General features: G+C 47.4%; 1 non-coding gene across 1 annotated transcript; it reads left to right on the top strand.

Moving 5' to 3' along the window:
• Positions 1-343: 343 nt before the first annotated feature.
• trnav-uac (transfer RNA valine (anticodon UAC)) lies at positions 344-416 on the top strand. Its single transcript has one exon. It is a non-coding gene; the product is annotated as a tRNA-Val (tRNA).
• Positions 417-13055: the final 12639 nt, after the last annotated feature.

Here is a 13055-nt window from a genome sequence, read left to right as displayed (position 1 = left end):
TTTCATGTCTCCATGCAGCTGATGAAAAAACCCAATCGGTGTGTGTCTGTGTTATCAGTGTCACAAGTAGGCTTACATTCACACTGCAATTAAGTTACTGTGAAAATCCGCGAGTCGCCACACTCCGGCACCTGTTCGGGTACACTGAGGGAGAATTTAGCATGGCTCAATGCACCCTAACCAGCACTTTTTTTGGATGCTGGGAGGAAACCCAGGCAGACATGAGGAGAATATGCAGACTCCACACAGACAGTGACCCAAACCGGGAATCGAACCTGGGTCCCTGGTACTGTGAGGCAGCAGTGCTAACCACTGTGCCACCGTACCGCCCCCTATATCAGTGGGTTCTGTAGTGTAGTGGTTATCATGTCTGCTTTACACGCAGAAGGTTCTGGGTTCGAGCCCCAATGGAACCAACTTTATCAGCATGGTTGGTGCAGGCTTGGAGGGCGGGAGGGCCTGTTCCTGTGCTTTGTTCATATATGTGTGTGTGTCTTTGTGTGTCTGCTTATGGTTTGTTTGTTTGTGACTCTTTGGGTGGGATTTGGAATCAGGAGTTGGCCGACTCCGTATAAATTCTGAAACTTCCCGGAGTCAGGCTCCGAGTGAACCCACAGCTGTCTCCTGAGCAGGAGAGGACAGCTTCCAGGGTTTGCTCTTTCCCCCCTGCTCTGTGAAAATATCTGAGGGTGCAAATGGAGCTGGGACTCCTGGACACATCACTCAGTGGCCATTTCCTTCTGGTCCACCTCTGTTTGGACCCAACCCAGGAGCATGAACATCCACCCTCTGTGTCAGCCTGATTGTGTGTGTGGCTGAATTACTGACACAGATTACAATCGATACTTTAATGCTGATGTTAACACAATTCACAACGTGTGCCATTGTGTTGCTAAAATGCTGTTTCTATTCTCTCTTGCTGGCAGTAATTAAGTCAGCTCTGGACAAGTCCACCCCACAGCAGGCAAGATGTTTAAAATCAGGCGACCAAGACAGACATGGGGAGCAGGCAGTAATATGAGAAAGTCCTTCAATGAAACACATTACCCAGTGCCTCCTGCGTTGATGTAGATTAGTGCTGGAATCAAAGCTGAGGAAACTTTCCAGCCCAAAGTTTATGTTGGGAGGTTTCTCAATAATTCAAATATTATTTTACACGAAGTAAGCAGAGTGAGGCAGAGGGAGAGTACAACGCAGAGGAGCAGAGCGAGATTCAGCTCTTGCACACACACACATTCACACGCACACTCACCTCTTTCGCACACATACTGTTCACCATAGAACAATCCTCACCAACAGTGCCCCCTGGCACTTCCCCTGGTACAACCCCCCTGGCATTTCCTGAGTACTGTCCCCTGGCACTTCCCCTTCTGGCACTGCTCCCTGATACTTACCCCTTGGCACAATTGGGCGGCACGGTAGCACAGTGGTTAGCACTGCTGCTTCACAGCTCCAGGGTCCCAGGTTCGATTCCCGGCTCGGGTCACTGTCTGTGTGGAGTTTGCACATTCTCCTCGTGTCTGCGTGGGTTTCCTCCGGGTGCTCCGGTTTCGTCCCACAGTCCAAAGATGTGCGGGTTAGGTTGATTGGCCAGGTTAAAAATTGCCCCTTAGAGTCCAGAGATGTGTAGGTTAGGGGGATTAGCAGGTAAAATATGTGGGGGTAGGGCCTGGGTGGGATTGTGGTCGGTGCAGACTCGATGGCCTCCTTCTGCACTGTAGGGTTTCTATGATTTCTATGATCTGGATTCCCATTACATCATTGGGGAGGGAGCACCAGTGTAAAAGTCATTTTGGGACCCCTGTGTGATTCTCCGTCTGTACAGGGCATTGGTGAGGCCACACCTGGAGTATTGTGTGCAGTTTTGGTGTCCTTATCTGAGGAAGGATGTCCTTGCTACAGAGGGAGTCCAGCGAAGGTTTACCAGGCTGATTCCTGGGATGGCAGGTCTGTCATATGAGGAGAAATAAAGTTGGTTAGGATTAGGAGTTTAGAAGAGTGAGAGGGGATCTCATGGAAACTTTAAAATTCTAACAGGGTTAGACAGGTTGGATTCAGAAAGAATGTTTCCAATGGTGGGGGAGTCCAGAACTAGGGGTCATAGTTTGAGGATAAGGGGTAAATCTTTTAGAACTGAGGTGAGGAGAAATTTCTTCACCCAGAGGGTGGTGAATGTGTGGAATTCACTCCCACAGAAAGTAGTTGAGGCCAAAACATTGTCTGATTTCAAGAAAAAATTAGATATAACTCTTGTGGCTAAAGGGATCGAGGGATATGGGGGAAGGGGGGGATCAGGATATTGAATTCGATGATCAGCCATGATCTAAATGAATGGCGGAGCAGGCTCGAAGGGCCAAGTGGCCTCCTCCAGCTTCCAGTTTCTACATTCCTCTGTTGTTGTCACCGCCAAAAACAGGAGCAGAACATAACCTCCACCCCACCCCTGCAATATCTGCTAGGGTTCCTGCTCCTGACCATTCTCTAATGTTGGAATGCACATGTGTGTCTGTGACAAGCAATTATTGTATTTTGGCTCAGGTGTGATGTCCCTCTGAAAACTAGATTAGACTACAAAAGGTCGTGAATGTAGCCCAGTCCATCACGCAAACCAACCTCCCATCCATTGACTCCGTCTACACTTCCCGCTGCCTCAGCAAAGCAGCCAGCATAATTAAGGACCCCACGTACCCCGGACATTCTCTCTTCCACCTTCTTCCATTGGGAAAAAGATACAAAAGTCTGAGGTCACATACCAACTAACACAAGAACAGCTTCTTCCCTGCTGCCATCAGACTTTTGAATGGATTTACATTGCATTAAGTTGATCTTTCTCTACACCCTAACTATGACTGTAACACTACATTCTGCACTCTTTCGTTCCCTTCTCTATGAACGGCATGCTTTGTCTGTATAGCACGCAAGAAATAATACTTTTCACTGTATGTTAATACATGTGACAAGAATAAATCAAATCAAAGAAAGAAAGATCTTCTATTTCTTTAGCAGAAATTTGCAACATCAGGATGTCCTAAGGTGATTGATAATCGTTCAAATACTTTTGAAGCATGGCCTCTGTTGTAATGTAGGAAACGCAATAGCCAATTTGCACACAGCAAGATCCCACAAACAGCAGTGTAGTAAATATGGCTACTTGAGAGGGAAGACGGGGCCTCGATTTAACACCTTGTCTGAAAGACAGACATCTCCAACAGTGCAGCATTCCCTCAGCACTGGCATTGGAAGCGCCAGGCTAGATTATGTGCTTTTGAGTGGGAGTTGAATCCATGTCTTTCTGATTCAGATGGTGAGAGTGCCACCCACATAGTCACAGCTGCCACTTACATCAAGAATGGCCAATTGTGCAAGGACAGCTTCTGCTGAGGGAAAGAGCCTGTGGTACAGAATCGTCAAGAGAGACAGAACGTGTGTGAGAGAGAGAAAAGGAGAATGAGGAGAAAAGAGAAACCCAATGATACTGAAACATTTGATAAGAGCAAACCAGAGGAATCGGGGATAGGGAGGAATGTAATTGATAACCTTGTGTTTGACATATTGACAGCACGTCCATTGTGGTTTGCAACTGCTGGAACGTTCATCTGTTGGGAGGGAATTCCTGCGCTAATTGTGGGGCTATTTGCTCATGCCCAATAATCACATGATACGCACACTTGGCCAAGCCATTTTCCGTCATGACTGTCAGAGCCAATCAGACGCTTGCTTCCATGCTGGGTGACTGGAACTAGCCGATGCAAACAGCTTCTGGTAATACCTTAATAAAATAAAAACTGTTCAGCGACTGGATCAAATATCCACCCAGTGCCTGACAGACTCACAGATATCCCAGATTTCATTAACACTCTACTGACGGAGACTGACTAAACATGTCTGTTCAGCACTAAAGACACGGAGTAGCTTAGATTTAAGCCAGGGGTTTAGGAGCAGGTCAAAGGGCAGCCTGATGGAGACAGATGAAGGGAAAGTTCCTTCCAGACCCCCAACCAGTCCCAGCTGTTCAAACTAAATTTTCCCATTTCAACTTCAAATAAATGCCAAAGTCTCCATTTTCGTACAGTATTGAAAACAAACTGGATTAGCAGAGCTGGAGCAGAAACAAGGGTAGCCCATAATCAGGCCTAGCAATGCAGGGTGGAAGTAGGCCACAGTCAGGCATGGGCAGGATTGTCACCCCCTCCTGGATGGGCCTGGCATCTCCAGGAATTGAGGATCAATTTCCAGGGCACTGCCCTGGAGAGAAATCATCGGGACATTAAAAACGATTGTTTTGCTTTTTTTCTGCGAGCTTTTCCCTTAATCCGAGATAAAAATATTGGGCAGAATTTTGTGGCCGTCGCGGCAAGGGTGAGGTAGGAAAATGTCACATGTGCTTCAGAACTCCATTGACTTTGGCAGGAAGGGAGAATCCCGCTGGTGGGAGGGGCTGTAAAGTTCAGCCCATTGAGAATGGGAATCTGGTTGGCCAACCGGCAAACCTCATCCCATTGGGTCATGAGTCTTCTTGCTTTGGTGTAGGAAGGCCATGCATCACATGGGTGGGTTTGTTGGTTGACTAATAACTGGAGTGTGGGCCAGGGTTTGAGGTGAAAGCTCCTTGTTCAATTACAGCTGGAAGCCCTTGGCCTGGGATTGAAGGATTAGAGTTAGACCATCCTGACGGACAACAGGATTAATGTTAGCTCATGCTGCTCTCCTTTAATGTTCTTCCAATATTTTGGAACTGCTCCTAAAAGCAGGAAAATGGACCAGGAAAATGTAGGTGCCCTGAGAGTCGGTGTCCTCCTGTGCCTGATCTGTCATTATTCCTCTGATTCTTGAAGGGGACCCTTGGATTAGTGAAGCTGTTGATCCTTTATATACTCTCTCGACACTTTCTACATCATTATATACTCTCTCTACACTCTCGACATCTTTGTATAGGTGTCTACATCTTTCTCTACACCCCAACTATGACTGTAACATTCTGCACTCTCTCCTTTCCTTCTCTATGAGTGGTATGCTTTGTCTGTTTAGTGGCACGAAACAATACTTTTCATTGTATATTAATACATATGACAATAATAAATCAAATCAAAGGTTACTCACAGTCCCTCACACACTCACTCTCACACACTCACTCCTACACACTTGTTCATTCACACACCCTTGTACATTCATTCTCACTCACATTCTCTTGTCCATGTTGTTCAGGGTCGGTTGAATCTCTGGACAAGCCATGTGAGGTTGGGTCTCTGTTTACTGAGCTGTTCCTGTGAACAGAAAGTGACAATAATAAGGGCAAGTGCAGAATGAGCAGACATTAAACTCAGTCACACAAGTCCTCATTCTCACCTTGTATGGAATGATATCCAAGTTCATATTGTCTCTGACAATTCCTGGCATTGGGAGGAAAAGAAAGATAAATGAACAGTGGCCCCTCCAAAGGGACCATGTGTATTGGCTTCATTATTTCCCAATGTCTCTCTCTCACGTTCTGCTATTGCTGCTCAATAGCCCTTTGCTTAAACTGGGAGATTTCCTGGAGAACACACGATACTCACTCAGTGACAGGGGCTAGTTTCTGTTCAAATCCACCTGCTCCATCAAACGCTTTGAGATGTTTATTACTGAGAGCAGTATTATAACGGTCATCTTCTGACACTGCCAAAGGCCTTTCCCTGCACAGGAGGAATTTGTTAACAGACTGTGGTAGGGCAGTGTATCTGTTACTGGACAAATAATCCAAACAGCACGAGTACAAATCCCACCGTGGCAGCTTGAGAATTTGGAGATTGAATAAATGTGGGAATAATAAGTACGTGTTAGTAAATGTGACCATGAAGACCATCATAAAAACCCAACAAGTTCACTAATATCCTTCAGGGAAGAAAACATTCTGTCATTACCCAGTCTGGCCTACATGTGACTCCAGTCCAACAGTAAGGTAGTTGATTCCTAACTGCCCTCTGAAGTTACAGGACAGGCTCCAAGAGTATGTGGGATCAATTACTCAAATATTTCTGGATGTTTAGCTGCTTTTTCCCAAGAGATGACATGGTTTCAGGTGAGTTATAGGGTGTATATATTATGATACACACAATGGTCAGTTGTTATCCCCACTGGGGCCAAATTTCTGCACCATCAGGTAGGTGAGTACGGAGTCAAAAGTGAATTTAGCAAGTTCCTCAGATTCCTTCCTGTTGGCGTGAATACATTGCTGGTTAGTTGTGCCTTGATGAGTTGTGCTAACTGTTTCTCCCAGAGCTTTGCTTGGCTGTGTTAGGGAATCAGATAGGAATATTTTTATAAGCTGCTGCACAGGTACAACAAGGGAGAATAAAATTGCAATGGGATATTGGCCTTGATCTTGAGGGGACTGAAATATAGAGACAAATGATGCTTTCTTTGCGTAGAGCTGTGGTCAGACTGAATCTGGAGTAACTATGTCCAGTTTTGGGCATTGCACCTCAAGAAGGGTAGATTGGCCTTAAATGGGGTACAGTGTAAATTCACCAGAATGACCTGAGGCTGAATGAATTATATTATGAGGAAACACTACACAGACTGGGTTTATATTCCCTTGAGTTTAGGTGGTTAAGGGGTGATCTGACTGAGGTGTTTAAAATGATAATAAGGAATTTACAGGGTAAATGCAGAGGAATAATTTTTGATAGTGACAGAATCCAGAACAAGGGGGCACAATGCCTCTCCCTCTCTCTCTCTCCCTGGCCTCCCATCTCTCATTCCCCCTCCATTCACCCCATCTCTTTCTTTCTTTCCAATGTACTCCCAGAATCTGGATGGTGCTGTTCACTTACTCTACCTCCCCCAGGTCTGTCTGTGCCCTCTCCTTCTCTCTCTCTGTCTCTCTATTATACACGGTTCGCACGAATGGAAAACCTGTGTAAAATCCAATTTCCCCCAGATTGTAATGGTGATGTGTCAGGAGATTGGCTCGGGTAACCCCTCCAGTAATTGCCTCACCCCTTTCCTGTCTCACTAAAGGTGAGAATAATTATTCAATTACCTATCTGCCACAGTGTGAGTGCTCCAGAAGTCTAACTGACAACGCAGCCAACAAGGATTTCTCTGTCATTCTCCGAATGGGAGAAAGGATGAATGTGACGGCAGTGCAGACCATCAATATCAACTAATATAAATGTCAAGATCACCATTTTACTCACAGCTATTTCCCAGGCTACTGATTACATTATCACATAATAGAGGGAGCTGCTCTGAGCATTCCCTACCCCTCTCCCCTTCCTCAGTAATGTGGCAGCAGCCGCCTGCAATGAAACAAGTCCATTTTTGAAAATCTGCAGCTGGAATAAATCTGCCCGGTGTCAGTGGAGCTCGATTCCGTGTCCTCACCAGGACTGAACCATTTCCAACCTGACTCACAAGAGGAAAATTTAAAACAATTCCTCCCAAACATTTCTCCCAAATTCTTTGCTTATCTCACCCTTGTTTGTCCTTCACTCGATGGCTTGTTATGTCTCCCTGTATCACTCCCTGTATCACTCCCTGTATCACTCCCAATCTCCTCGTTACTGCATCCCTCTTTCTCTGATTCCATATCAATTTGTTTCTCTTATGCCCCTTCGATATTAGTCTCCATTTCTGTTTCTCTGTTTTCACCCTCCCTCTTGCTGCCTAACACATTTTCTCCCAGCCCCACACATTTGCTTTCCCATTCTCTATTTCTCACCGTTTTACTCTCTCATATTTCCTCTCGCTCCTTCCGTTCTGTCGCCATCAAACACTCCCAGGACAGGTACAGCTTGGGGTTAGATACAGAGTAAAGCTCCCTCTACATTCTTAGCAGTGTAGAGGATCAGAAGGACCTTGGGGTCCGGGTCCATAGGACTCTTAAATCGGCCTCGCAGGTGGAGGATGCGGTCAAGAAGGCGTACGGCGTACTGGCCTTCATTAATCGAGGGATTGAGTTTAGGAGTCGGGAGATAATGCTGCAGCTTTATAGGACCCTGGTTAGACCCCACTTGGAGTACTGCGCGCAGTTCTGGTCACCTCATTACAGGAAAGATGTTGAAGCCATTGAAAGGGTGCAGAGGAGATTTACAAGGATGTTGCCTGGATTGGGGGGCATGCCTTATGAGGATAGGTTGAGGGAGCTTGGTCTCTTCTCCCTGGAGAGACGAAGGATGAGAGGTGACCTGATAGAGGTTTACAAGATGTTGAGAGGTCTGGATAGGGTAGACTCTCAGAGGCTATTTCCAAGGGCTGAAATGGTTGCTACGAGAGGACACAGGTTTAAGGTGCTGGGGGGTAGGTACAGAGGAGATGTCAGGGGTAAGTTTTTCACTCAGAGGGTGGTGGGTGAGTGGAATCGGCTGACGTCGGTGGTGGTGGAGGCAAACTCGTTGGGGTCTTTTAAGAGACTTCTGGATGAGTACATGGGATTTAATGGGATTGAGGGCTATAGATAGGCCTAGAGGTGGGGATGTGATCGGCGCAACTTGTGGGCCGAAGGGCCTGTTTGTGCTGTGGCTTTCTATGTTCTATGTACACTGTCCCCATCAGACACTCCCAGAACAGGTACAGCACGGGGTTAGATACAGAGTAAAGCTCCCTCTACACTGTCCCCATCAAACACTCCCAGGACAGGTACAGCACGGGGTTAGATACAGAGTAAAGCTCCCTCTACACTGTCCCCATCAAACACTCCCACGACGGGTACAGTACGGGGTTAGATACAGAGTAAAGCTCCCACGACACGGTCCCCATCAAACACTCCCAGGACAGGTACAGCACGGGGTTAGATACAGAGTAAAGCTCCCTCTACACTGTCCCCCATCAAACACTCCCAGGACAGGTACAGCACGGGGTTAGATACAGAGTAAAGCCCCCTCTACACTGTCCCCCATCAAACACTCCCAGGACAGGTACAGCACGGGGTTAGATACAGAGTAAAGCTCCCTCTACACTGTCCCCATCAAACATTCCCAGGACAGGTACAGCACAGGGTTAGATACAGAGTAAAGCTCCCTCTACACTGTCCCCATCAAACATTCCCAGGACAGGTACAGCACGGGGTTAGATACAGAGTAAAGCTCCCTCTACACTGTCCCCCATCAAACACTCCCAGGACAGGTACAGCACGGGGTTAGATACAGAGTAAAGCTCCCTCTACACTGTCCCCATCAAACATTCCCAGGACAGGTACAGCACGGGGTTAGATACAGAGTAAAGCTCCCTCTACACTGTCCCCATCAAACATTCCCAGGACAGGTACAGCACGGTGTTAGATACAGAGTAAAGCTCCCTCTACACTGTCCCCATCAAACACTCCCAGGACAGGTACAGTACGGGGTTAGATACAGAGTAAAGCTCCCCCTACACTGTCCCCATCAAGCACCCCCAGGACAGGTACAGCACGGGGTTAGATACAGAGTAAAGCTCCCTCTACACTGTCCCCATCAAACATTCCCAGGACAGGTACAGCACGGGGTTAGATACAGAGTAAAGCTCCCTCTACACTGTCCCCCATCAAACACTCCCAGGACAGGTACAGCACGGGGTTAGATACAGAGTAAAGCTCCCTCTACACTGTCCCCATCAAACATTCCCAGGACAGGTACAGCACGGGGTTAGATACAGAGTAAAGCTCCCTCTACACTGTCCCCATCAAACATTCCCAGGACAGGTACAGCACGGGGTTAGATACAGAGTAAAGCTCCCTCTACACTGTCCCCATCAAACATTCCCAGGACAGGTACAGCACGGGGTTAGATACAGAGTAAAGCTCCCTCTACACTGTCCCCATCAAACATTCCCAGGACAGGTACAGCACGGGGTTAGATACAGAGTAAAGCTCCCTCTACACTGTCCCCATCAAACATTCCCAGGACAGGTACAGCACGGGGTTAGATACAGAGTAAAGCTCCCTCTACACTGTCCCCATCAAACACTCCCAGGACAGGTACAGCACGGGGTTAGATACAGAGTAAAGCTCTCTCTACACTGTCTTCTCAAATACTCCAGTACTGATGGAGTGCTGCACTGTCAGATGAAACAGAGGTTCTGTTTACCCTCTCAGGTGGACCTGACGTTCAGTGAAGATGGGGGGAGATCTCACGGTGTCCCGGCCAACATTTATCCCTCAGTCAACATTGCAAAAACAGACGAGCTGGCCATTATCACATTGGGATTTTGGGGAGTTCAAAGTGCACCAATTAGCTGCCATATTCTCTCCATTCAATCAGTTCACTTCAAATCTATATCGTTGGCTGTGAAGCATCCTGGGACCGTCTGAGGGGTGAAAGGTGCTAAACGAATGCAACTTCAATCTTTTCCCCTCCTTTCTTCCCCCACCCCCACCTCGAGGGCAAGCTTTGTTTCCAAACGGAACAATATCATTTGCAGCATTGAGTGAAACAGCTGGAGGATTTTTCTGCAACAGTTTACACTGCAGGGCCACACTGCTCAGCATCTATATTTGTGTCTGAGTGTGTTTGTGTGTGAATGTGAGAGTGTATATTGCTGTATGAGTGATTGTGTTGGTGTGTGTGTGTGAATGTGAGTCAGTTTGAGCATCGCTGTATTCACTGTATTACAAATCACATCCCAGAAATAGGTGCAAATCAGGAATTGGAAAGGAGGCACGAACTCAAAGAAATTACAATCTCCATGGAAATGGTAGTGAGCAATTTGTTGCAACCAAAGGGTGAGAAGGGTGGCACGGTCCCACAGTGGTTAGCACTGCTGTGTCGCAGTGCCAGCGACTTGGGTTCGATCCAGCCTCGGGTCACTGTCTGTGTGGAGTTTGCACATTCCCCCTGTGTCTGCATGGGTTTCCTCCGGGTGCTCCGGTTTCCTCCCACACTCCAAAGATGTGTGGGTTAGGTGAAATGGACATGCTAAATTGCACCTTAGTGTCCTGAGATGTGTAGGTTAGGTGGATTAGCCATGGTAAATGCGCAGGGTTAGGGGGATAGGATGGGGGCGAGGGTTTGGGTAAGATCCAGAGAGTCAGTGCAGACTCGATGGGCCAAATGGCTTCTTCTCCAATGTAGGGATTCTGTGATTTCATATCATGGGTGGTACGGTAGCACAGTGGTTAGCCCTGCTGCTTCACAGCTCCAGGGACATGGGTTCAATTCCTGGCTTGAGTCACTGTCTGTGTGGAGTTTGCACATTCTCCTTGTGTCTGCGTGGGTTTCCTCCGGGTGCTCCGGTTTCCTCCCACAGTCCAAAGATGTGTGGGTTAGGTTGATTGGCCATGCTAAAAATTGCCCCTTAGTGTCCTGAGATGCGTAGGTTAGAGGGATTAGCGGGTAAATGTGTAGGGATATGGGGGTAGGGCCTGGGTGGGATTGTGGTCGGTGCAGACTCGATGGGCCAGATGGCCTCTTTCTGCACTGTAGGGTTTCTATGATTCTATGATATCTGCTGGGAACATCAAGTAGCTTAGCTGTGATGCTCGCATAGTTCAGTACCTTGCTGATAAACCACTCGAGGGCACCCCTGGAGATATACGCCAGTGTGAATCAGGGGTCCTGGGGGAAGGCAGGAAACCCCTTTCCACACTAATAAATATTTTTATTTAAAAGCAAGTCAAACAGCATGACAGTTGATTAATGTTAATGTGGAGTAGCAATGGGCAGGCAACAATGAAAGAGTCAGCAACTCAGAATTTATTGAGAGTCTCAATAAACCTTTTCTTCCAATCAAGTGTCCCACTGATTTTCCACTCTAAGGGAATTGTGCTGATCCTCTGGATCACTTGACCCCAACCTCTCCCTAGGGTGCTAAATAAACAAGACCCTGAGTGACACAGAAAGGTCTTTTCACTTCAACAGCAGCATATGTTTGCAGTTGGACATTGTGTGGGGAGCATTGTGTCGACAATATTGTTTTGTGCTTTGTACCAGGTGCTTGCTATACCCCGCCCACAGACAATGAGCAGCGTTGGCTGTGAGGCTTGGCCCCAATCTAATTATTATTCAATAAACTCAATTTAATTTAACAACTCAATCAGACATACGCTAACATCTGCTACTTAACTAGGGATCTCTTGAAATCTGACGTCTTGTTCCCAGTGAGTGCAGGCAGAGTTTAGTCTGTGGATTGGGGTGGAATTGAGGCTATTTTCAATGCCAAACATGACACCGGCGCCTAAAATGTTGCACAATCCCACAATATGTTCCATTCATCTGATTCTCACTGGGATACAGTTCCTGAAGGTGCTGACTCTCACTGGGATACAGTTCCTGAAGGTGCTGACTCTCACTGAGGGACAGTTCCTGAAGGCGCTGACTCTCACTGGGATACAGTTCCAGAAGGTGCTGACTCTCACTGGGGGACAGTTCCTGAAGGTGCTGACTCTCACTGGGATACAGTTCCTGAAGGTGCTGACTCTCACTGGGATACAGTTCCTGAAGGTGCTGACTCTCACTGGGATACAGTTCCTGAAGGTGCTGACTCTCACTGGGATACAGTTCCTGAAGGTGCTGACTCTCACTGGGATACAGTTCCTGAAGGTGCTGACTCTCACTGGGATACAGTTCCTGAAGGTGCTGACTCTCACTGAGGGACAGTTCCTGAAGGCACTGACTCTCACTGGGATACAGTTCCAGAAGGTGCTGACTCTCACTGGGGGACAGTTCCTGAAGGTGCTGACTCTCACTGGGATACAGTTCCTGAAGGTGCTGACTCTCACTGGGATACAGTTCCTGAAGGTGCTGACTCTCACTGGGATACAGTTCCTGAAGGTGCTGACTCTCACTGGGATACAGTTCCTGAAGGTGCTGACTCTCACTGGGATACAGTTCCTGAAGGTGCTGACTCTCACTGGGATACAGTTCCTGAAGGTGCTGACTCTCACTGGGATACAGTTCCTGAAGGTGCTGACTCTCACTGGGATACAGTTCCTGAAGGTGCTGACTCTCACTGGGATACAGTTCCTGAAGGTGCTGACTCTCACTGGGATACAGTTCCTGAAGGTGCTGACTCTCACTGGGGGACATTTCCTGAAGGTGCTGACTCTCACTAGGATACAGTTCCTGAAGGTGCTGACTCTCACTGGGATACAGTTCCTGAAG

Source organism: Mustelus asterias, chromosome 11, assembly GCF_964213995.1.
Source record: "Mustelus asterias chromosome 11, sMusAst1.hap1.1, whole genome shotgun sequence".
NCBI classification, from domain to species: domain Eukaryota; kingdom Metazoa; phylum Chordata; class Chondrichthyes; order Carcharhiniformes; family Triakidae; genus Mustelus; species Mustelus asterias.
The sequence above is the reverse complement of the archived record's forward strand: the minus strand, read 5'-3'. Positions and strand labels throughout refer to the sequence as shown.